This window comes from Pleurodeles waltl, chromosome 3_1, assembly GCF_031143425.1.
Source record: "Pleurodeles waltl isolate 20211129_DDA chromosome 3_1, aPleWal1.hap1.20221129, whole genome shotgun sequence".
Lineage (NCBI taxonomy): Eukaryota > Metazoa > Chordata > Amphibia > Caudata > Salamandridae > Pleurodeles > Pleurodeles waltl.
The window spans coordinates 472,108,547-472,136,345 of record NC_090440.1 but is presented as its reverse complement, the minus strand read 5'-3'; positions in this window follow the sequence as shown (position 1 = coordinate 472,136,345).

The following is a 27,799-nucleotide window of genomic DNA, read 5'->3' as shown; positions in this document are numbered from 1 at the left end:
TGACAAGGGTCTGATGACATCTCAACAATGCAACAACGTCTCTATGGATAGCCGCTATTGTTGCTAAGTAGAAGTCCAACTTGTACTACATAGATCCATGATATTAATGATGGTTCTCAGCCTGCTGGCAACCTCACTAGAGTCAGAGGTTGAGGGCTGTTGCTCTTGCCTCTCCCCCATGACAGGAGCTATGTCAGCCAGGGACTCATCTATTTTGATGTGCCAAGAGTAGGTAATTATTTGCCTCAGATGTGCCCTCATTAGGATTTGCAGCCGGCGGTAGTTGCCAAATGGAGTGGATCTGTGCACCGCACTTGTAACCAGGATGAATTAGCAGAGTCCGGATACCTTTTTGTAGAAGCAGTATTAAGGATTCCCCACGCGTTCCTCATTGTGGGTGGAAGTGTGATGCATATTATGTTGAGCTGAGCGTATCTATGGACCGAGATGGGAAGTTGGATGAAATAATAGTGTCCTAATACAGTGTCTCAGAAACAGGGAGCAGCAATTGTTGTAATTAATTCCTTCATGACTTGTTGTCCTGACAAGGTCTCAGGGACTGTTTGAGCTGCAGGAGACTGAAAAGTCGACCATAGACTCTCATGATGAAACGCATTTCTGCTGGAATATTTCATGAAGAATTCTGGTTGCCTGTGTGGCATCAGGCAGGACTGATTAATTATTAACTGTTATTTATATTAGATAGTCAGGGGGTTGGTGCCCTCCTTATTTTTCCTAGATGTGAAGTTAGTGTGACTGGAGTAGATTACCTGTACTTGTATACACGAATAATCAGTGTTGTTGTTGCTGCTCTAATTTCTTGTATAAATTTGATGATCATGTAAAATTGACATCCATTTTATATGACGCAGTATGTGGATTTATTCAAATATAGAATCGGTCCATGCTTGAACTAGAACATTACATTTTGATATTCATCTATACTGAGCTAATTATCAAAATGACTCCTCCTTGAACATTGGCTCCATCAGAACTTATTAGGACTGAGGCACCTATGGACTCCTTTTAGGCTGAGCACTATGGTCTCCATCCCCACCTGCACCACATCATCCATTCATTGCTGGACTCCTATCACTCGCCAATAGAAGACAACTTGGAGGCAGATGGTACATACCCTGAGGGTGACTGTTACCCTGGAGACCCTGTGATGCTACCATCCCTTGCCATTAATGGAGATGGAGATTCTATGGACTCCAGGAGTTGTTGGAAGGTGTCATCATCCGTTGGAGACAGGATGTCATCACCAACAGGTTGGTCATTCAGAACAGGCTGCTGGACAGGAGGTGTTGTTTGTCCCTCTGTAATTAAATGATAATATGTTAATGATGATATATGACGTTTGTTGACAAAATTGATGCTGCTGATATACAGACTTTATTGCCATTCACTTTATGTTACACATATGTTTTGAAAATTAATTACTAACATTATATGGGGCAAATTTACAATGCTTTTGGCTTGCACATGGCAATATTTGCACATTTTTCACACAACCACTGTGTGACAAGGGGGTTATTTTTGGTGTCACAACACTCATTGCAAGGCAGTTACACGGCTTGCTAGCCTGCCTTGGATAAAGTGTGAGTGCAGGTAACAGCCCCACTTATCATGTTCATTGACTTATTTTCATATCATGGCTATACTGATTTAAGGTTCACTTATTGACATTACCATTGAGAAATTTGCAAGCCTGTCACCAGGCTGTCTGCATTCCCTGTAGCAATTACTTAGTCCACAGCTCATGACAAAATGATATTTGTTTAGTCATATATTAATTGTGGTCCATCACTATGCCTTTCACACAGTACAGCATGTCAGTCTGCCTCTCAGTGCTGTATTGCATGCAATGTGTGCATTCATGTGGCCAAGGTCTCATACTTTTTTTTCAATTTTTATTTATTGATTTTGCAGTGAACACAGTAGGAATCAAATGAAGGAAAACAAAAACTACAATATAAGATCCCCAAACAACAATCTGTATCTGTTTTACATGTTGTTATACACACCTTTATGGATCAGTAAGTACATCAACTAGCCGTCCCTTTATCCCTACCTTTGCCGCCCATATCGTATTGTCCAGTATGGTTATGTTTTTGCTACGGACCATCTGTAGTTGAAGCAGATTGCATACTGCCTGATTTCTGGAGCAAGTATGTGTTCAGTGGTCCCCAGATGTCCTTAGGATGTGAGGTGGGGGGCTGCATCTCTGCATAAACCTCAAGCTGATCTTTACAGTATAGCAGGTCTGATAGCCATTCCTTGAATTTTGCCCCTTTTCTATCCCCCATCTGAATGCTACCCTCCATTTTCCATGTAGAAGACCCAGGCCTGTGTAGCTAAAGTGTTTACCCTCCAACTTTTTTGTATATCCCAGCAGTGCTATCTGTGGTGTAAGTGCTAATGGTGTTGAAATCATGAAGGATATTGCCCTTTCAACATCTTTCCAGTATCACAGTACCGGGGGGCACAGCCAGGCCAAGTGTAAGAAACCTGCATTCTGCATCCCACATCTGGCGCTAGTGGCATCTGGCCTTAGACCATATTTATGGAGCTTTATGTATGTGTAGTATAACCTGTGTAGGATTTTATAGTGTATTATTCTCAACCTGCTCCTAGCCGTGATCCTACCGGTCTGCTGACAGCAGTATACCCATTGTTTGTCTGAAAGGGGCATCTATACCTTTTCGTTCCAACACTCCTGTGCGCCCCCACTATCCATCATCTGCTCTTGCTGCATGTGGTAGTAGAGTGTGGAAACCAAGGGGCATATTTTTACTCTGTTTGCGCTAAAGTAGCATCATTTTTTACGCTAATTCAGCGCAAACTTATATTTTGATGCTAGACCCGTCTAGTGTCAAAATATTGGAGCTAACATAATTTCTGGGATGCGTGAAACCTCCCTACGTCAATGAGATGCAAGGTAGGCGTTCCTGTACAAAAAATGACTCAAAGCCCTAGCACCAAACACCCAGGCAAAAGATGCACGGGTGGGAGGTGGACCCAAAAAATAACGAAAAACTGATTTGTGTCATATTTTAATGCCTGGGTCAGACCAGGCGTTAAAATGAGGCAAACCCATCATTGCTTAAGGAAAACACACAGAAGCAACATTACCAACCAACAGGAGAAGATGGAGATGCTGCTGATCCAGCTGGCGAGATGACACAGAGGACAGCAACAACTACAGCAATAACCACCACCACAACGCTGCCCACAAAGGTAAGCAGAAGGCAGGAGAGGGGCTTCAGAACCTGGACAACCCTCCTTGGCCTCAGGGACCAGGACATCATAAGGATCTACAGACTGAACCGGAAAGCCATACTACACCTGCAGCACCACAATAAGTCAGAAATCACAGCCAGCCTGCAGACCCCACACAACATACCACTTGTGACAAAGCAGCTAGCTGTCCTGCACATGCTGGCAAGTGGCTCATTCCAAACAACGAGTGCCCACAGGTTGCCTACTACGTATACTTCACACACAGTACACCAAATGAAAAATAGCACAGCCATGTCAATGTCATACACCATGCTCATGTTACATCAGTCTCATATAGGCAAAGATCCCTCAAATCATGCTGTGCAAGTCACTGCCAGATCAAACATACCACACCTACTGTAGTGCCACCTCACATGCACCACTTACTGAACCACAACACCATCATGTCAATACTATAAACAATAAATGGCCCACCATGGGGCAGATTCACTGTTAGGCAGTGCAGATCATGGATGCGATAGTGGGAGAGACACTGGTAGCAATGTTGATCATCATGAAACAATGAGATACACACCCTTGGATACCTGATGGCTGCCACAAACATTAGCTGCCACTCAGGATCACCAAGGGACCTACATAAAAGCCCCCAGTGCAATTGTCATGGCCTGCACTGTATGTACAACTTGGCAGATGACCACTTTTTTGTGACTTGAAGCCACATTGTAAATCGGCCACCCTCCCAGACAGTATGTAGAGTGGAAGGGGCGTGCAATGTGTGTTGCTGAAGTCAGTCACCACAAGATACACAGCATGATGATGCTGACGCAGATGTAGGTGTCACCTAAAACCTGAGGCAGTGCCAACATCAAACACCACCCCAGGGGTGCTGTTTGCAGGTTGCATTAAGGAAGTAGACTGTGCTTTGAACTCATATGAATGTGCCACCAATGCATGCTGCACACTGCTGCACACACAGAAAGAGCCAATTGTACATCAAAACAGCACATGTATAGAGCGGTGTCCCTTCCTGCACAGACACATCCACCTCTACAGTGTAGCTAGCTAAGTACCCTGGTGCAAGGTTGGTAGTGTAGGTGACCGCTTCCTATTAGCTACTGATGCAGGGGACAACAAAGGGTTTCCTAGTAACATGTCAAACATGGGGCATTCTTGCATAGTCAAAATGTTGCATGGCAGTGCTGCCAGTGTTGGAGATGTGTTGTGCATTGTCACTTACTCATTTCAATGGGCCTAAGTGTCGCACATCATCTACAATGACACATGCCAAAATGGATAGGATGTCCAGGCTCTGTAGTGCTACCATGTTGCCACCACATCTGACCCCATTGTGTTGTGAGGATGTGTCATCTCTAGTGATAGCACACTGATACAAAGGTGCACTACACAACACATGGTACACACATACTGACCATCAGTTAGGAATCCAAATCATAGGTACCAGGTCCTTGAACCAAACTCAAGATTGTAATGTCCAACAACACAGTGCTGAGACCTTACACAAGGCCAGGAACTCACACCATACCACTAACACATATAAGTCACAACCAACTCAAAATATCAACTGCCATGCTACATGACAAATCTGTTGGTAGCCTTAACAACAACTTAATAACTTTAATATTTTGCAGCGGATCAGGGTTATGGCATACAGCCAGGGATTATGACTGCATTTGCCAACCCAAGCACAGCAGCAGAGGGTGCATACAATGAGGGACATCGGAAGACACGGAATATCGTGGAGAGGACATTTGGCATCCTGAAGTCAAGATTCAGGTGCCTGGACCTCACAGGAGGCAGCCTCCTATATGCCCCCCATATTTGTGCGTATAAACGTCCCCTTGTATGAGCAGGTTGAAGACCTGCATGAGGAGGAGGAGGAGGGTGGTGGTGAGGAAAATGAGGGGGAACAGCACAACACAGCGACTGGGATATGCCGCAGACAGCACATAGTTGATAACATCTCCACTTAAAAATCACTTAACTGACCTTGTACATTTTGGAAATAATCACCTCACTTATTCAAACAATCCTGCTTTGGTCTCTTCAATCTCCACAACATATACTTTAGGATTGTGAATCTAACCTCAGGGAGCATGTTACAAATACTAATCTGAAAAGTACTGTTGCAACATCACATGTGATGTGTAAGATTGTACTGCCACCATCATACACATTGTAGGAAAGTACAATCTTGCCTGGCATGTTACCCCCATTTTTACATGTATGTCAGTTTGTTTTTGCCTGTCTCACTGGGATCCTGCTCACCAGGACCCTAGTGCTCATAGTGTGTGACCTGAATGTACATACCTGTGTAGTGACTAACTGTGTCACTGAGTCTCTGCTAACCAGAACCTCAGTGCTTATGCTCCCTCTGCCTTTAAATTTGTCACTATAGGCTAGTGGCCACTTTTATCAATTTCTATTGCCATAATGGAACACCCTTATAATCCCCTAGTATATGGTACCTAGGTACCCATGGTATTGGGGTTCCAGGAGATCCCTATGGGATGTAGCATTTCTTGTGCCACCCATAGGGAGCTCAGGCAAACCTTTACACACACGTTATTTCACAGCCATTTTCACTGCACTTAAGTAACTTATAGTCACCTATATGTCTTATGTTCACTTGCTGAAGGTTAGGTGCAAAGTTACTAAGTGTGAGGGCACCTTTGCACTAGCAAAGGTCTCCCCACATAGTTCAGGGCCATTTCCCAGAACTTGGTGAGTGCGGGGACACCATTACACGCGTGCACTTCATATAGGTCAATACCTATATGTAGCTTCACAATGGAAACTCCGTATATAGCCATGTAACTTGGCTAAGATCATGGAATTGACCCCCCATGCCAAATCTGGTATTGGGGTGCCAATTCCATGCATCCCTGGGGCTCCACTATGGACCCTGGGTATTCCCAAACCAGCTCTCTGGGGTTTTCTCTGCAGCTACCGCTGCTGCCACCCCACAGACAGGGTTCAGCCCTCCTGGGGTCTAGGCAGCCCAGTCCCAGGAAGGCAGAGTAAAGAATTTCCTCTGAGAGAGGGTGTTACACCCTCTTCCTCTGAGAGAGGGTGTTACACCCTCTCCCTTTGGAAATAGATGTTACAGGCTAGGGACGGGTAGCCTCTCCCATCCTCTGGAAATGCTTTGAAGGGCACAGATGGTACCCTCCTTGCATAAGCTAGTCTACACCAGTTCAGGGAACTCTCAGTCCCTGCTCTGGCGTGAAACTGGACAAAGGAAAGGGGAGTGACCACTCCCCTGTCCATCACCACCCCAGGGGTAGTGCACAGAGTTCCTCCAGTGTGTCTCAGACCTCTGCCACCTTGGTTCCAGAGGTGCTAGGGCACTCTGGAGGCCTCTGAGTGGCCAGTGCCAGCAGGTCATGGCAGAGACCCCTCCTGATAGGTGCTTACCTGACTAGGTGGCCAATTCTCGTCTGAGGGCTATTTAGGGTCTCTCATGTGGGCTTTTCCTCAGATAACGACTTGTAAGAATTCACCAGAGTTCCTCTGCACCTCTCTCTTCGACTTCAGCCAAGGATCGACCGCTGACTGCTCCAGGACGCCTGCAAAACTGCAACAAAGTAGCAATAGGACCACCAGTAACATTGTAGCGCCAAATCCTGCTGGCTTTCTCAACTGTTTCCTGGTGGTACATGCTTTGGGGGCTGCCTGCCTTCAGCCTGCACTGGAAGCCATGAAGGAATCTCCAGTGGGTCGACGTAATCTCCCCCCTGCCTCAGCAGGCACCAAACTTCAGCATCACCGGTACTCTGGGACCCCTCTCATCCTGATGAGCATGGCCCCTGGAACACAGGTGGTGGACCCAAGTGACTCAGACTGTCCAGTGGTCCAACTGTCCAAATTTGGAGGAGGTAAGTCCTTGCCTTCCCTCTCCAGACGGTAATCCTGTGCACCGCGTGATCTGCAGCTGCCAGGGCTTCTGTGCACCTTTCCACAAAATCCTTCATGAACAGCCAAGCCTCGGTCCCCAGCACCCTGTTCTGTGATGCTCAGCTCCCTGAATTAATGTCCTGCTTCATGGTACCCTCTTTTGCAGTGTTGAGATGACCGCTGTGTTCAGACTTCTTGAACTTGTGTTCAAGGACTTCTGCAGGTGCTACCTTCTTGTGCATGGGCTCTCTATGTTGCTGAGGGCCCCCTCTGTCTCCTCTCCCAAGTGGCGATATCCTGGTCCTTCTTAGGCCCGGGCAGCACCCATTTTCTTCAACCACGACTCTTGCAGCTAGGAAGGCTTGTTTGTGGTATTTTGCCAAGGAAACAACTCTGCTTCCTCCAGCACTCTGTGGGACTTCTTTTGCACAAAGGAGAAGTTCCTAGCACTTTTCGTTGTTGCAGAATCTTCAGCTTCTTCCATCCGGAGGCAGCCATTTTGCACCTTCATCCGGGATTTAGTGGACTCCTGCCTCCCCCCCTGGGCCCTTTCGTGACTCTTGGGCTTGGTCCCCTTCCTTTGCAGTTCCTCAGGTCCAGAATCCATCTTCGGTGCTTTGCAGCCTGTTGTGGTCTTTGCAAAATCCTCTATCACAACTTTAGTGTGTTTCTGGGGAAATAGCAGCACTTTACTCCTACTTTCCAGGGTCTTGGGGTGGGGTATCTTGGACACCCTAAATGTTTCTTACACTTCCAGCAACCCTCTACACACTACACTAGCCTAGGGGTCCATTCATGGTTCACATTCCACTTTCTTAGTGTATGGCTTGTGTTGCCCCTAGGCCTATTGCATCCTATTGTATTGTACACTACTTTCTGACTGTTTTACTTACCTGATTTTGGTTTGTGTGTATTTTTGTTTATTTTACTTACCTCCTAAGGGAGTATATCCTCTGAGATATTTTTGGCACATTGTCACTAAAATAAAGTACCTTTATTTTTAGTAACTCTGAGTATTTCTTATGATATAGTACCTATATGATATAAGTGGTATGGTAGGAGCTTTGCATGTCTCCTAATTCACCCTAAGCTGCTCTGCTATAGCTACCTCTATCAGCCTAAGCTGCTAGAAAACTACTAATCTACTAATAAGGGATAACTGGACCAGTCACAAGGTGTAAGTACCATCAGGTACCCACTATAAGCCAGGCCAGCCTCCTACACACATCACTAATAGCCTCATCACTGGTATGTGGCAACTGAAGGACACAATCTATGGACCACAGCCCATGAATTGCATCCATGTTGCCAACTTGTTCATCAATAGCTCATCACACACAACTACAACATGTCCAAATAGTAGGTAAGCAAGAGGCCCACACATGAGGTAGTGGATGCCAAAAATTAGAAAGACTGTAATGTTGGAACAGAACACTGTCACAACTGAGTGTGAGAGTTGCAATGGCTGCATGGAGCGTGTGTGACAAGGGGGGGACATCATGGGTAACAATGGTCATCATGATTAGCCCAGGTATGACAAGCAATGGAAGAAGTTGGGTCTGCGCTGTACATCCACGGTAATCAGTCCCCCCACTGCCATGGGGCTCAATCCTGACACAGGGTAAATATGGCCTTACACTTTGCATGGACACGTCTGTGGAATGCACATCAGTATGGATGAGAACATATACAGCTAGGGCTGCAGGTCCACCACACAAAACCAACTGCCATTGCTAAATGAAACAAGTTTAATCAAACATTTGTGGTCAAAACATAATCTGGGTGTAAAGGAGGCATAGTGTGTCATACACAGTATGTACCAAAGATGTACACATGTTAGACATATGAATAGGCCGCATACAAGTCACTATAAACTCCAAATCTACATGCGGAGACAGTTACCGGGTATCATTTCCGCGCTAGCATTGTTCAGCCATCATCAACAATGCCAGAGCTGTGTATGTCGTCTTAAATATTATGCTCTGTAAGACAATTTCACACATCACAGAAGAAAACACAATTTTCATTCACAAAGTAGAACTATTGCATTGTACTGACAGCCATACATATGTGGACACACTGTTGTCACAAATGCATACATATACACGACGTGCAACTATTTGCATGCTGTTGACTCTGTAACACACACATCGGTGTAACAGACCAATCATACCCTCATCACATTGTTTCATGGACACATGTGGCCATACACAATATGCCACACTGCGGCACAGCCCATGTCAAATGTATGTTTATACAGAGTGCATCCATAGATAATGGACCAAAAACACGCAATCAGGAATTGAGTAAAAGAAAATGACGTAAATGCGTCTAAAATATTTGCAAATGCAAAGTATATGACCCATGGTCCCTTAGCGAGAATTCCACCTTCGCACTCTTCTCAATGCTGGTTTTCAGTGAATTCGACACATAAAGGTAATGCACCAATAAAAACAACACACGTAAGTCATGCGTCTAAAACTACCCACGCAAATATCACATGCGTCATATAAATACAAGCATTACAGAAAACATGACGCACGGGGACAGGAAGTGATGTAATAGGAAATCCTGTTTACAAGCATGGTACAGTGGGTGTACTTTCACTTTCTCTTTACAGTCTATGCCTCTTTTGACTGCATGGTTGTGTTCTGGAATTGGTGGTGTGATTTCCCTGCGTATTGAATCATGTGATGTCCCTCCTGTTGCGTTTTTTCAACTATTGTCTGTACTTTGTCCCAGTTGTGTAATTTTTTGTGTTTTTTGTGTATAATTGTACTTGTACTGTGGGGTGTCTGTCCAGGATAGTTGTTAAGTTTGGATAGTTAGGATTAGTTATTGGTCTTAAATTTCCATTATATTATTATTATTTTTTTAATCCCTGTGGTCAACCTGTACTGTGATAATATGTCTGGTAGAGGATGTTGACCGGGATGGGAGAGGAAGAGTTGGGTGGCTTTGTGTGGCTGGTAGCCCACTACCTGCTGTTGATGTTGGAGATGGGGGCCGGATCATACAAGGTTACCAGACCGAAGCGAGGCAGCTGCTGTAGGGCAAGGTGCTCCATCACCTGCAGAGAGTATTTCGGAGCACCAGGAATGAGCACCAGCTGAAGCATTGCTGGGCACATCTGGTGGCCAGGGAGCAGACACTGCTTGATCATCTTGGTGTGGAGATCGGTGGCCCTGTTTGTGAGTCTCCCATTGGCATACTATTTACTGTTCACAGCTCTTGAATGACAGTAGCAGATGTGTTGGAGTGCTGCATGCAATGCTTGCGGAGAGGTTGCATGTAAGCAGAATGAAGTGTAACTGCACCAGTCTAGACATGGAGTTCACATGTCCTACCATTATACTAATGTAGGTGAGATGACTGTTGAGTCATGCACAACCATCACTAAGTCACATATATCAGAGGCCATGGTGACACCTGTGCCCCAGAAGAGTGTCATGTATGATACGCCAAGACACCTCTAGCCTACCATATGTACCCGGATTGTGTCAACAAAGCAGGGCAATGCATGTATAGCACTACATTGTCATCATTTCACATACAGGATCCCTGCCATTATGTTAGCAAAGGGGGCTTACCCGCCTTAAGGGGAAATGCAAATGGGACATTTGATACATTCGATTCAGACAACTTTGCCACATCAGTCATGGATTACTCAATGCATGATCATTGCAGACTAATAATTCAGCTGCACGTCCATCACAAAGTGCCTCTGGGTGCCTTGCAGGACAAGTTTGAATATCTGAGTCAATTGCCTTGCAAAGCACCAGGATAGTGTCATGTATTTGTTACACAACTCCCCCTTATACCATGGAGTTCCATCTTCTATAGATTGCCCAAATATGGTTGTTGCAGGGTGTAAACTACATGAATGTCAGGCCTAGTGTAAGTGTGCAGTGGTGTGGCTCTCACTCACCTGAGTGGCAGAGGTATTGTGTGTTTGTAGTGGTGTGTCTGTTGCACTGTTTTACACCCCTATAACTAGCTCACTCACTGTAATTTGATGTCCACTAGTGGTGACAGTGATATGACACTAAGCATGGTTTTCCATTCATATCTTACAGGTGGACCTGCCCCCTACACCATCAGCGAAGTGGCAAGATTTGAGGACCCAGATGTATCCAGTAAGTGTGATAATGTGTGTCCTGTGAAGTATTTCAGGGTTTGGTGTGAGTGAGTCATGTGTGTTGCACTCAATGCTAGATGTGATAAGCTGTCAAATGATCAGATATCAAAGTAGGCTGGATGGTGACATTGTGTCATATCTTGTGAGGCTCGTGGTGCTCAATGGGCAGCATCGTGTAAACAAGGTGATGACAAGTCACATGTAGGGCCATATGTGACTAAGAAGTGCAACGCTGTGAGAATATTGGCACTGGGGCACTCTGCCATTCTCACAACACAGGGATACACCATTTTGAACCCAATTTTGTGCATCCTTGTATTGTAATGAATATGGAGGACTGGGTGGGCAGTTGTCCCCCTGCATGGCACTTCATATTTTGCACTCCATGTACGTAACACTTATTTGAAATGTAATAGGCATGCATGCAGGTCAAGGCCTGACATGTGCTGGTATGGATATGGGTCCATAAGGAATTGTATTGGCAGATCAGGTATTGATGGGTGTCTACATCTGGACACATGAAAGTAGATGTAATATATTTATGGATACCAGCCTCCTAGTTGCCACCCCTTCTTACATATGGTCCACTCCCTGACTCCATGTATGAGTGGGTATGCCTTGGTGGATGACCAGGACAGTTGAGATGATGGATTGCACGGCCACCCCCCTTAGGCACAGGGGGAGAGGAATAGCAAATCTGTAGATAGATGTGATGGCCACAGTGTAGTCATATTGATCAGGCTTGCATGTGTACCTATCAGCACTGACCCCTTATGGTTACCAATTGCATCCCATCCTCCGAATAACATATTCAAGTTACTGGTGATGTATGGTTGAAAATTGACACAGATGATGAGGAAAGTTTGGCCTGATCTGTGTGAAGTTTCGGCTGCCTTTGCATCATTACATTTAGCGCAAAAGCAATGCACACCTCATTTGTTTTTTTTCCTAATCTTGTTGTGCGTCGCTTTGGTGTTAAAGAAATGATGCTAAGGCAGGGTTGCCGTTGCATTTATCAGGGCCATTGTCTTTTCTGGAATGTGAGTTGGAGTGCATGTGTAATTAGATGTAGAGCGTAAGCCAATAATCTGTACATACTCCACACAGTGCTGACACTGATGGTTGCCTGTCTCAATTTAACAGCTGCGAACAGGAGCGATGAGGAATTGTGAGCATTCCAGAAGATGGCAGTCCACCACAGACATATCCTGGCAGTGGAATTTGGGTTCCGGAGGATGGTACGTCGCAATCGCAAGGAGATATCAACTGGTGGGTATTCACCCAAGGGGGTTCCACACTGGCAGTGGCCACACAGAGGAGACCACGCTCCACAGCTGTGTAGGAGGGCACAGCTGCCACCACAACCACAGCCCCTACTGCAACACATTCCACATCAGTTCCACAGCCCACACTACCTGTTGCCATGGACCAGAAAATGCTCCAAGATCTGCAGAGGGATGTGACACTAGTTTTGAAAAGATTGGACAGTTTGGAGAAGGAGTTGGCAGTAAATACCAAAAGAATGAAGTACATCAAAAAACCCTCAAGAGGGCAAAGCTGTGTTTGGCTTTGGAACTCTCACTCCCAGTTCTGTCCCCCCCCCTCCTCATTTGTATTAATGTTTTATAATGGCTTTTAGGGGGTTAGTGTTAGGTTAGAGTAGGTATGTAGTTTAGTTAGGATAAGTGGGTTGGGGGCGGGATTTCTACTTTTTACATGTTACTTTGTGGGTGGGTGGGTGTGGGGTAATGTTGGGGTATGTATGTGTTTAAAAAATATATATTTGTTTAGATATAGTGAGTATATGCGTAATTTAGTATATGTTGTCCTGCATGTGTCTCGTAAAATAAGGAGGGTGGTGGGGGCCGATGTTTAGAGTGTGTTGTTAAATGTGTTAGGTACTTTTAGCATAGGGTAGTTAGGGTTAGTTGTTGATTAAGTATAGTTAGAATAGGTTAGGTTTTCTTCATTCTTATTAGTTTAGTTTCATTGTTATTAAAATCTTTGGGTACTCCCTTACTTCATGTGTCATATGCTTGTGTCTCAGGGTCTTCCCATGAGTGCACAGTGAAAATTGTGTGTTGGCCTAGGGATTCCGTTCTGCCTACAAATCCCTGTCTTGATATGTCCATTACCTGTTTACAACTGAGCTGTCACATTGACAGCTACAACACATCTATTTGTCTATGCATCTGCCATCCAGTGTACCCACCACTGAAGATGACTATGTTAACCTTGCATTGCACAGGTAGGTATGGTAATTAAGCTGTCATTGTCAGGGTCCTGTGTAGAAATGTTTGGCACTGTGGCACATCTGACAACAGCCTACATTTTATATCTATCATGCTAAACTGACCAGTGGCAAATACAGATGAGGTTAAGGCCCATATTTATACTTTTTGACGCAAAAGTGAACCGGCACAGTTTTGCGTCAAAAATATTACCGCCGGCTAATGCCATTTCTGTGCGCCGTGCGGGCGTCAAATTTATACTTTGACGCACGGCGGCGCAAACCACAGGTGTAAGTCATTTTTTTTTATGCACATTGCAGCGTCAAGTTGTAAAGCAAAACAACGTTAACGCGGCGGAAATGACTGTGGGTCGATATACGACACCGCACACCGGATATGTGGCTTTTTTTGACGCAATAGCATCAAAATTCCCCGCAAACACAGCCATTTCAGCAGAGAAGAGCCAAAATGGATCCCAGATGCCTGTACAGACCCCAGGAAGATGACAACAGAGCAGGAACCAGACAGGAGGACCCACACAAGACCCAGGACAGGTTTAAGAAGAAAATAAAGTGTCGCTTCAGTGCAGAGGAACAGGAAATTCTGGTTAAAGAGGTGATGGAACACCAGCACCAACTGTTTGTCACCTCAAAGTTGCCAATCAGTAGGAGAGAGGCAATGTGGCAACAAATTGTTGACAAGATTAACAGTGTGGCAGAAGTACGCAGAACAGTCATCGAGTGCAAGAAACGCTGGCATGACTGCAAGCGCAGGACCAAGGAAAAGATGGTCAGGAACAGGAAGGCAGCACTGCAGACTAGAGGTGGGAGTCCAGCACACCAGGAGGCCCTGGACCACATGGAGGGGATGGTTGCAGCCATCATCCCTGAGGAGATCGTCACAGGGATTCAAGGACAGGACAGCGCAGACTACCAGGAGACAACGCACATGCAGGGTAAGTCGCATGGTGAATTAAAATGCACAAATCACAACTGTAAGCAGGGGGGGAATACGGACCACAAAATGCATGAAAGTCATCATATACATGGAGTGTCATGGGTAAAGGGGTATGGCATGGGGGCATGGGCTGCACAGAGAGAAGCTGGGCCACACCATTACACTACACCAACAACAGTCCCATGGGGGCATGCTGCCATGCCAACGATGGAGCAAAGGTAAAGCCACGCCAGGAGGGAAGGGCACAACATTAAACTGACATCCCGGCACACGTCAGCCACTATACCCCCTACAGTAACTAGGGCCCAATTAACAACCTCTAGTCATACTGACAACTGGAATGTAACAGTGACAACAGTTGCCACTACCACCTCCGCTATGTGTGCAGCTCAAGTAGCCAATGGCAGTAACGTCCCCATGGATAATACACATCTAAATTACAGGGTTGAGGATGAGAACTTCAACAATCCCCTGAAACAAGACAAATGTTCCAGTCCTGTCAATTGTGAATGCCCATAGTTGCCGCAAACATCAGCCAATGTCATCAACATTAGGAGCTACACAACACTAAGGACACACCCATGCTGCATATGTCAGGGTCCATCCTGTGCCTGGGTCGCAATGCAACATCCCAAATGTCATACTGCTCAGACAACAGCATTGAGGGGGAGGACACATGTAACTGGTCACTGACATACACCTGCACAGTCAGAGGAAGAAATAGGACACTGCTACGACTATCAGGGCAATCCAATCTCCACACATTCCCCAACATCAGCTGTACACATTACCAATGCTAACATCTATATTGTGTCATAACAATGCTATGCCTAGGCTACGCTCAATGTCAACTACACATAAGTGGATGTGAAAGATCAGAGACTGGGACAGGTACAGATTGTTAAGTGTGCTGCTAGTGCCATCAGAGCACCCACAGCCAGTGAAAGGACTCACCATGAGAATGGATGTAGATGGAGGATTGAGTAGGACAAGAAGGTGGCATTTCATTATTTGGCCTAAAACAACACTAGAGGAGATGATGCCGACAAGTCCAATAACTTAATACAATACATGTGACATGCAGGTGGGCCATAGGCCTGGGAGAATGCCCATCTGCAAAGACGGGAGCAATGAACACTAAACAAGATCACAATGTGAATTCATCACAAGGCAGGCATGTCACATCACCAATGCCACAACACAGACACACTAATTGTACCCTATTTCATTGCAGAGAACGATGGATCTCCTGCGGATATGCCTGTCCAGGAAGACCCTGATGACATGGATGACGAGCTGACAAACATCCCCCAGCAGACCATCCAAGATGTCCTTGGAACCCTCCAGACCCCACCTTCAGTCACAAGGAGAAGCACAGAACAAGCAGCCATCACAGAGGATCCACCCACCACCCCAATTGTAAGACCTGCCAGCTCCAATACAGCTGAGGACTCAGACGACACAGGCACCAGCTTTGAGAGGACTGTAGTCGGAGTACAGCGGGAGCTGGTCCATGAGGTGCGGGTGGGGATGCAAACTATGGCAGCCAGCCTAGAGGGGGTGCATTTGTGCATGATGTCTTCTGCAGATCAGGCAGCAGCTATGCAAGGGCGAACAACTATCTTGCAGGAAGTACAAAAAAGGCTGAAGGAAATCAGCATGGCTGTAATACAGTTGACACCTACAACAGCAATCCTGTCAATGCGCGCATGAATGGAACATTGAACCACCCAGGGCCGACCTGGCTGCCTACCATTGTGATGTGGCTGCTATTCTTAAGAATCAGCAGATCCTCCTTGCAGCAGTACTGCCCTTAAGACCTTCACAGGTAGCAGCGACCAGGATGTCTGACTCCACGTCTTATAACACTGAGGTGTGTGTTGCCCCTTCACAACCACCACCACCAAGAACAGAGGAGGCAACACACACATCAGAAGAAGAAGACATGGAACAGATCACCTTCACACGGGAAAGTACCCGGAAGAACTAGTCCCTGCTACATGGCCAACTATTACCAAAGTCCAGCGCTTTGTAACATGCCAGTCTTTCAACAACTGTACTCAATGACTGTTCTGCAAACCACTGTTAATCTTGTCATCATGCCCAGTGATTGTCTCTCACTTATTCATTGGCAAATCCTGTCCCTCTGCACTGTCTGACACATCACCCCAGCATGTCAAAAGCATTTTCCTTTACCACTTGTGTAGGATCACAATGGAAGATGTCACTATAATGAACTCACAATCATGGACAATGTACATATGGCACTACAGCACTTTTCAATAAATAGCACTTACACAACAAATTTGTCTCTGTGTAATGTGACACATCAACTGTACAGTAGATATCTGAAATGTGCCTCCTGTCAAATTACGTAGCTTGTCAATACAACTGTCCTGAAATTATGCAGTCAGATAACTTTGCACAGTGGCCAGGATTGCATCATACTCTGCCCTTCCTGAGGGTAATATCTGATGAAGAGAGAAAACATACACCATCATGCTGTGTCGGACAGAATAATGCTTCCTCAAAAGATATCTAAGTCATCAAATAGTGGCAGCTAAATGTTGTCACCATGCAATACTAACACATATAACAGTGCCCACAAATCTAAGCAAACACTCCAAAAAATGCATGAATGAAGGTGTCTGAGTTTCCATCCAAATAAGTTATCATGTTTAACAGTGTCACAAATGATGTCCATGAGTCATGAAGACGATACTACAAGAGTGCTTACGACCACTCACCTTATAAGGGTGTCCTTGAACATCACACTGCAGTCAGACCTAAAACAGTTCCCCCAATACCAAATCTGGAAGCACTGTTTGTGACTTTGAAAACATACTTATTGACAAAAACACGTTGGGATCCATATTAACTGTGATTGGTGGTTGCAATGAATGGTTGAATCTTTGCAAGGTAGCTCTGGGGTAGCTGCCAATCTTACAGCTGAGTTCGGATTTGTTCGTAGCATAGGACACAAATGTAATAGAACAAAATTAATGTACACGTATGCCAAGGCCCTGATCAACAAGCATTTAACACACACTGTAAAGGGTTCACTATATATTTATTAAACGGTAATAACAGAAGAGGAAACTCCGGGAAAAATCTTACCTACCCTAATCTACCCTAACTACTCATTACCCACAACTGTCCCTAACTAACCTAAGCTAAACTTACTTATCACATGTAACGAAACGTTCTAAACATCAGCCCCCCACCCCCTTATGAGACGGGACACATGGAAGACAACAGATACTAACTTAAACACATACTATCCTATACTAAACAAATATATTTGTTTTGCATTTTTTATATATATATATATTTTTTTGTAAACACACAAGAACCCCAACATAGCCCCCGACCCACCAACCCACACACTCAAAAAGAAAAAATAGAAATAATCAGGACCTCCCACTCCCCACCCACTAACACTGACTAAACAAACAGCCTATACTAACCTAACACTAAGCCCCCTAAGCCCACTAATTGTAAGAACAAGGAAAGAGGAGGGAGGGGAGGGAATCATGTCCATTTTAAAAGTCTAGATGTTGGCCCTCCGGAGGGTCCGCTTTATGGACCGCACACGCCTGTTCATATGGCGAACATCCTGCTGCAGGTGACTAATTTTCCATAGGACACGGTCAATTTTTCTTTGCATTTCCTGAAAAGCTGCAGGGTCAACTGTAGCAGCTGGGGCTGTCTGGGTACCAGCTGAGGATGTGTGTGGGCGTATAGAGTCTATGCCTGTGGGCTGCCCTGAAGGTGTTCCACTGCTAGGGCCTGGAGCAACTGCAGACGTTGGGACAACAGTCCCAGCTGTGGGTGGCGCCACCTGGGTGGAAGTAGTGGTTGTACTGGTGGTGGCTGTGGTGGGCAAAGTAGGGCCACCCTGTGGGAAAGCCCTCCATCCTCCGGAGGCCCGTTCGTTCCGGTATCTTCGGGCCATCCGTCTGAACCCCGACTCTACCAGCAGGATATGCTGGTACCTCATTGCCCGCCTCTGGAACTCACGGACCTGGATGAATGTCATGTTCGCAGCTGTGAAGACATAGGCAAACAATTTACATTAGGAACTGCATTGTGTGAAATGGCACAAGAAGTAAATCAGACAGTACACCTACTGTACTTGTAACAGCTCACATCATCATACAGATCATTGAATGTCCCTGAGTAAGTACATGGAAGGTCATATCACACATAGCACATCCAAACCCTACAAGATGGGTAACAACTGGCATTAATTTGGCATCAGAGTTCTGCCAGTTGTCAGCTAACAATCATTCATCACATCCTGCACCAATGCCAGGGCTACAAATGTCAGTGTACGGGATGGAAATCTAAAGCCACATGATCTGCTAGTTGTAAATAGACTTGCTAGTACAGTACTCATGTGCTATACCTGAGTATGCATACTAAGTTCTGACCAAAGATTCACTGATTTACATGTCTGTGTAACATACTGGTAGCATCAGTCCTAGGTACACTATTCACAAACCCATGCCTGTGTTTGAGGGTGGTGGGGGTGGAGAAACAACTAACAATTCCAAACAACATGGACACCCAGGAGTCTATAGAAAGCTGGACATGTGTTTGGCTCTACACACACACCACCGGTAAGGTCTATCAACAAATAGGAGACAGCAAACCCTTGACCAATCCTAGCGCCACACGTGTCAGGAAATGCAGACCTTTGTCCACATCATATACTTCCAGTAAGGCATGACTTTCAACAGACACAGAGTTGCAAGAACACCCATGGTCATGATTTGCATGCACACCTAGGCCATTGCACTCAAGTGCCAGATACTTGTAGCACTACATGTGAAGCTACATGCTGCTAGGAAGTTCAACCTACAGCTTAATAAGTACTTTGGTGAATAGGGAAGCAGACGTCTGTGGGTAAACATTTTGCAGTCCCAATCTGGGAGAATGTGGATCTGACAGGCAGACCAAATCTGAGATGAGTTCCAGTGCGACCCTTGTTGATACAAGTGTTATCCACATGACTCAACCCAGGTCTCATTGCCGGGCCTACAGGAATGACCTACAATCCCTGGATAATACAAAAGGATAAGCATTGGCCAGCTCTAGAATGGTGAGAAAATAAAATCCCACTCATGGAACAAGACAAATGATGGGCCAGCGCTTCATACCTTGCTATGTGTTCAACACACAGGAGTCCATCACACATCACCAGCAAACACAACACATAACAGACATATCAACACTTACTGGAGTTCTCGGTTGTCCCCAATTGAAGCCACCTCTCCCACAGTGTAGGGTGCCGGTCCACCTGTAAGGCATGGAAGGAAGAAATGTGCTCAAAATCTGTGAACTGACCAACAATTCCAAAGACAAAAACTATGTGTAAGATGACATAAGCAATTAAAGCCATTCAGACATGATGATACTGCATCCAATATAGCAGGGATAACATGTACATAGAATGGGTCTCCTGTGACAATTACACACATATCTGCACACATGCAGTGGCCTTAACTATCATGTGGTGGCAAACATGCTCCTTCATTAGTGAGCAGAAATAATAGTGGAGTGTATTCGTCTCATCATGTGCATCCAAGAGAGACATCCAAAGCCTGGTTACTTGAGGACTGCATTACTAGTCAAACAGCCATTGTGGCCATGACACATTTATGACACATAGGTACAATGTACAGAGGGGCAGGTACTTTTGTAAACCCTCATGTTGTTACAGTTTCTTCATTTGATGTGGCCCTGCTATGGTGATTTGCACCAAACAGAGAGATATGAACCCATGTGCATACCTTTGAACTGCCATCCCTAATTGTAATGTGGCACTACAAACTCCAAATACCAGCCTAAGATGTTAGCTGAGGGCACCTTACACCTTTTTCCGATGTTTCCAAATCCAGATCTGACATGTATCCAAAATGATGAAGGACCACAATAATCCCTAACATTCATAGAACTTTCAAAAACGCTTTCCTTACACACTCACCAGACACACATGAGACATATGTCTGGGCCATATTGCTATCATCAATTGACGTGAAGCCAGCACTCATTTTCTGCATCATGTAGTGTTTCTAAAGTCGGTCTAGCTGTTGCATCAACAAAGGTTGCCAATATTTTAGTAAATCTATACCTCACTGGCAAATGTGACCGATATAGACATGATTGGCTCCTATTTTGTGTTGCTGTCTGGCACAAAGGTGGCACCAAATTACATTAAGCAAAAGTATTCTGTAAGTTTGCAGAGCATGTGCTTCCTGACAGCTAGCAATTGTGGTCCTTTACATAGTCCATCAATTACTCTGTATGTTTCTGCAGCATTCCACACATTCAGCAACTTAGCCGGCAGATATTGTACAAATCATCTGATGTCACTACAGAGCTTTTAATTGTGCAGATTTACATGATTTGTACTCACCAACAGGGCCACCAATCACTATTCCCAGGTGATCCAGCAGATCTTGCACCCTGGTGATGAGGTCAGCCCAGCTTCAGCTGGTGGTCATTCCTCTGGCTCCCACACACGCGCTGCAAGTGATGCAGCACCTTTCCTCACCGGATTCGTCGTGCCTCAGTGTGATACCCCTGTATCACCCGTCCCCCTGCCTCGATCATCAGTGGGAGGAAATGACACACCAGCCATATAAACCCCCCAAGCTCCTCCTCACCCATCCTGCCAAGACGTGGCCTACCCAACATCTCAGCACCGAAAAGGGGAATAGGGGATAAAGAAGAAAGGAGAAAAGGGGGAGAGTAGAAGTACAAAAAATAAGTAAACTTAACAACTAAAAGAGCCCAACTATCCTCAAACTAGCACTACCCTCAACACACTCCCACAAACAACAAACACAATACAATACCGGACAATTGTAAACAAAACACACTCAGACAGTATACAACAACAATATTTATTTCACAAAGTAACAAGTAATATAGCACACAAGACACAAAAGCACAAAATCACTGGACAACACCCAGAACACAGCTACACAGTCTAGAAGAATCACAGACTGCAAAGTGAAAGTGAAAGTAAACCCACTGTACATAATCAGTAAACAGGATATCCTATTACATCACTTCCTGCATAAATGGCCCCCGTTTTTATCGTTATGCATCATATTTTTTCACGCATACAGTATGTGCGTCATATATTTCGATGCACAGGAGTGAAAATTAGGCATCATCCAAATAATTGTAAATAGTCTTAACTCTTAACCAATTTTCAGGGCATTATGCGTCGTTTTTTGGGCATAAGCGTAATTTTTGTACGCTAGTGTGTCATTTTTTGACGCATATGCGTCAAAATTTCAGGGCATGAACTGGTTTGGGGTATTTTTTCCATTTTAATGTAATGTTACATTTGGGACACAACTGAGATAGGTTGATTGCACCCACTTTGGTGTTGATGGTGTATGTTCACATGTGAGACATCATACTGCAGTGGACCATGACCCGCTACTTCCTTAACAGGGTTTTGACGCTTGGCTGACGCACTAGATGGCCATATGTGTGGCCTACATATATGTATTGCACAATTTGGGCATGTTTGGCATCAGGAGAGGATAGCAAGGTGACGCACATGAGTACAATACCTCAATGCCTATGTCTCAATGTGTGTGCAGCGGCTACTGATGTATTAGTCGACCCAGTGTGTGTGCATCACAAGATGCATTATTGCAAATATGCTTGTATGAATGTGAAGTCAATGTGTCATTGTGGAAATGAGAGAGGACATGTGCTAATCATACATGTAGCAACATCTGTTGTGTGCACTTCCAAGATTTTGAGTACCGTAGACTCCACAAATGACAAAGCATGCACCAGATAGATGGCAGACGCTTGTTCATGTCAATGCTCCACAAGTTGCCCATCCCATGTCCTAGATTTTTGGCAACTGCTTCCTAGGCACTTGTTGGTGAACCCACAGTGAGTCAAGCACATGCATAGACAAAGTGGGTACCATGTCATTGGCCCAGACAGCCAAAGATGAACCACAAATGTAATATGACGCCACAGTTGTGGTCATATGACGGAGCCACAACTCTCCAGTGGCAGTGGTGGACCAGCAGACAAGGCAACACGTGTCCACATATTTACAGTGATCAATTGCACAGAGGTGTCTTGTTCATGTGTGTGGTCCAATGTTGATCCTGTTAATTTTTAGGGGTGTATGTTGTCACAGTTACATCCAGGTCTCCTCATGAGTCAGTATCTACTGAGTATCCTTCGGAGATCAATGTGAGTAAAGTCGATGAGGACATGAGAACCTACATGGGGATGGTCTCACCCGGTCACTGAAGACGTGTTATGAGACTGTCAACAGGGCAACCTTGGTGTGCTGAGTGAGATAATGTCTCAGGTGTCATGTTCCAGCAGGTGTCATTACATTTGTACACAGGTTGGCTTCTAAAATTCCCACTGCATCTGGGAACATCATAGCCTCTGTGCTGATTATTCTTGCAGCTATTCACCACGCACGGCCCATCAATATGTTCTGAGCAATGTGATTCAGCGTGTGAACTGTCAGGATCCTAACATGTGTGGACTTTTCATGGACATTATCAGAGGTAGCTGGTTCTGCTGGAGGCACCGTACCCAATCCCTGCATACGGCTCTGGTACACTATCACACTTTGTCGTTCATGCATACATGAGACCCAGACAAGGGATGGGCCATGATTTTGGTATTCAAAGACAATTTAACAAATATGGTACAATTAAAAGACAGATGATGCTATTCAATGTATTTGGGTATGCACTGATGAAGCACATGACAAAATACCCTCTGAGGAATGTGAGGTTTGGTAAAGCAAGTGTGGTACATATGTAGCCACAAGGAATCTTTAGAGTAACCCACAGACAGGTGCCAGTCAGGCTGACAGGATGCAGGGTATATCTGGATCCAGCAAATTCACAAGTTATATAATCAGTGGTCTGACTAAGACTGGTCGGAGGAAGAACAAGACAGTTGACATGGAAAACTGTGTATGTCCTGTGTTTTTGAAGGTGACACATGAACCCAAGGGCTGTGTTACACGGCTTAATTACTAGCAATGCATAATGGTGTATTTGACAAAATGGCAACTTCTATGCTGTTCCAGGCATCAGCAGGGGCAGTGCATGTTCAAATGGGTGGTGTGCATGGAGGTGATCACAGGTGTGTGCTGCATCTGTTTCTCACAAGTCCTGTATGTGAGTATTGAATTCAAATGGCAAACAGTACCTTTCACATGGGAAGCAATCTACAGGTGCTAACAGGGCTTAGAAACTACAAGCCAGTGTATTATTTGACCTGACGTCCATGCAGTCAGATGTACTATGACAATGGCATAACATAGGAAAGGGTGTAGCACACAGGATTACTATTGTTTGTGTGTGTAGAGGAGGGAATATCGGGGTACACATATTACTATTCCAGGGACCTCTTCAGACAGGTGGGTTGTGACCAGGAGCATGGGTGTGTCAGGAGTTAGGAAATGGGCTGACATGTACATGGAATCTCATGTGCGCAATGCTTCTCATATGTGTGGCACTTGTGCTGTCTATGTTCTTCTTATATGGAACTCTAGTCACAGATAGTCCTTGCAAAGATTGGATGCAGTTGGACTCACTGCTGTCAAGGGTCTGGTCATACATTCCTGTTACCAATACAATAGCACATCAACTGCCTCATGTATGAGGCTTGTTTTCCCCTTATTGAGTGATGGTGTCTTAGTTGTGTGCCATATGCTGCGATGAACCATGGTACCGACATGTATGTGTGAAATAGGTGTGGTCCTCTGCTATTGCCCTTCAAAGGTGAAATGTACAGGATATATGTCATTTACAGTGTGTGTGTATGTGACTGCTGTATGATACGCATCACAATTGCTTTGGAAATTTCTGTGTCCTGATCGGTATATCAGCTATGCTCTATTAGGCTACACTCTTATTCTGATAGTTAGAGATAAAGGTGAGCAAAAATGATTAGCCAGACCATGATATGGTGATTATTATCAGTGTTTATTTACATTAGTTAATACAGTGGTGATGGTGATTATTTTCAAAAGAAATTGTTTATAATATGTTGGCGCTTACGCAATCCAGCAGCTGTGTTTTGTTGTTCCCCCTCATGTTGCAGGCCACCATCCTCCTCTTCCTCTTCTTCAGGCATGTATGGCTCTGGTTCCAAGAGGTTCCAAGAGGGTAGTATTCCTTCTTATGCAAATGTTGTGCAGAATGGCACATGTTAGAATGATCTTACAGACCATTTCAGGGGAATATAGGAGGCTACCACCAGTGATGTCGAGGCACATGAATCTCAACTTGAGGATGCCGAAGGTCCTCTTGACTATGCTGCGTGTCCTCCTATGTGCGTCATTGTAGGCACGCTCTGCTGCAGTGCTTGGGTTGCCAAATGGTGTCATGATCCATAGCTGGATCCCATACCCCTGATCAGCTGAAAGAGAAAATGATTGGGATCATGTTGATGTAGCTTGCCCCATTTATATCACCTTGCATGGCAGTAGTTGTCTTGAGTTGTCTGTGACTTGTGCTGATGATATTGCCCGAGAACTGTTTCACAGCCATTCCTGCCGTATGTAGTGGATGAAGCATACACATGTTTTAACTTGTTGACATACTCAGTGAATTGCTTCTAGGGGATGAGACCAGCACAGTAGTTCGTCATGTAGGAACCTTGTGCATAGATATATGCCTCCACTCTTGTACTGTCACTGTCACTAAAGACGTGTTACACACATCACAATTCCTAAGCGTAGTAGATGTGTCACAATATACAAAGACATGCTGTTTGTGTAGGTGGTATTTATTTACAAGTGTCTTAGTGCAATATTTACAATGTCCAGGTCTGTGACCCCATTAGTGAAATCCATACAATTGTGACACAACACAAGTCCAGGGTTGAGGGACATGCTTGGGTGAAGTGTTGTTAAGTGCGGAGGAACATGATTTGCCATTTTTTAGGAGAGAGACGATGACAGTCCATAGCAGACAGGTCAACAGTGTGTCTTTGAAGAGTGTACATATCCAACTGTGCTTACACTGGCATGATCTCAAGCACAGGACAAAGGAAAACACTGGCCATGTGACATGGGCTGCTGCTACCTGGGAACTCTTCTGGCTGACGATGATCTGTTCCACATCTTCATCCTCTGATGTGTGTGGTGTCTCGTCTGCCATTGATGGTGGTAGTGGGGAGTTAGAGGGGGCCACACACACTTCAATGGTTGTAGATGTGGACTCCCAATTCCAGGCAGCTGCCATCTGTGGAACGACATATGGCATCACTGCAGCAATGAGGAACTGCTGATTTTTGGGAATAGCAGCAACATCCCTGTGGTAGGCAGACATGTCTGCCCTGAGGGAGGCCAGTTCCCGGTTCATGAAGTCCATCTTGTTCTCAAGCACGCTGCTGCCAGTTTGGAAGGACAGTTGTTGTGGCCTCTCCCTCATGACAGTAGCTATGTTACCCAGACACTGCTGAACTCCATGCGTTGGGGAGTGTGTTCCTCATTTGGCTGCAGTCTGTTCAGTGGCTGTAAGGATGCACATGTGCACACCCTCTAAGCTGGCCGCCATAATCTGCATCCCCACCTGCGCCTCCTTTGCCAGCTCCCGCTGGACTCCTCCCACTGTCCTCTCAAAGCTGGGCCCTGGGTCCTCGGAGGTCTCAGCTTTGTTGGTGCTGGCAGGTAGTACTATTGGGGTGTTGGGTGGGGCATCTGGGATGGCTGCTGCATCATTACTCCTCCTTGTGACTGGAGGTGGTGTCTGGAGGGTTACAAGGAATTCTTGGATGGTGTCTTGGCTGAAGGTTGTCAGCTGCTCAACCAGGTCATCGGGGTACTCCAGGACAGGCAGATCAGCAGGTGAGCCATCATCCTCCGCAATAAGATTGTTCAAAATCAATCTTTCAGTGTTGTGGCAGTTGATATGTCATGTCACTGACTTGCTATTGGTGGCTTATTGTTGTATTAGTTCTCAAACATTGTTCCTGTACTTCATGGCTTCATGACTTCTATTAGCCCTTTGCCCCACATAAGTGTCACATGAGGGAAATCTCAGGTGGGGCACTTTGCTGCCTCATATCTACTAGGTGTGATCTATATGCTTTCTGTGGCTTGACACCATTTTATCATTCTCAACCTAAGTGCAGCGTGTCCTGTCACACCCAATGCACCCCAAGACTGGCATTGACTCAATTTGATCCATCAACAATGTTGGGTTTAGTTCCCCACAGAGCTACCATGGGAAGACAGATTTCCACCCGCCATCCCAAGGTGTGACTAATAATGCCAACCGCAAAGGGTACACTGCACTGGCAGTTTTACCAACACCAGACTTTGCCATGCACCATCCCCCAACTGTCAATGTGGAATTATACACCATCATGTACACAGTCATACCCCATGTGTTGTATGTGTGTGTTTATTTCCCCATTGTGTCAGAGTAGTTGTGGGCTCTGCCTCTATCTGTTGTGATCTACAGTTTGCTATCTGTGGTACATATTTTTCGTAGTGGCACATTTCTGTTCAGCATCAAGATGTGTGGTTACACACTACACCAGTTTAGTTGGTCTGGGTGGTGGCATGTTTCTTGAGTTTTTTTTTTTTTTTTTTTGTGAAATAACATCTTTATTTTTAGGAAAGGTACATAAAATACATTTTCATGACTGGTACTACTAATGTTAGGGCAATAATTTAAGGACTCTTCCTCCCTTGTTTGCAAATGTTCATAGTCCATTCACCCTTATGGGTTCCTCTCTATTTGCATTAGAGGGCTACTCAAATCTTATCAATTTATGATCTTCTCCAGGTTCTGATGGCTGTAACGATGATGTCATTTTCATGTTAATTCAAACTTGTTTACCTTTCTCTGTGACTCAGTCACATCCATCAAAAGGTGCATGTTTGGGGAAACTTCAGAATCCCTTGAGGAACTGATTGTGCATCTTAAATTAGCTGTGGACTCAGCAATGGGCGCAGACTGCACAGAAGTCTAGTGAAGTGATATCAAGGTGGCAGCACTCTGGAATGGAAGGTCAAACTTCATTATAGAGTTCAATGCAGGAACCCACAGCTCACTAGCCAGGAGCAATGTTTCCAGAGGCCTTTCTTCCTTTCTGTTGCTTCTCATTTCCTTTTTTTTTTTTTTTTTTTTTTTTTTTTTATTCTGGAAAGGTATCATACAACAAATACAAATAAGAAAATAAAGCAGATAAAACCCAGCAGGGGATAAACCTTTGGGAGACAAATGTCCATCTCTTAAATGGTGACATACCATTTTGGTTTAAACATTTAATCATTATGAGC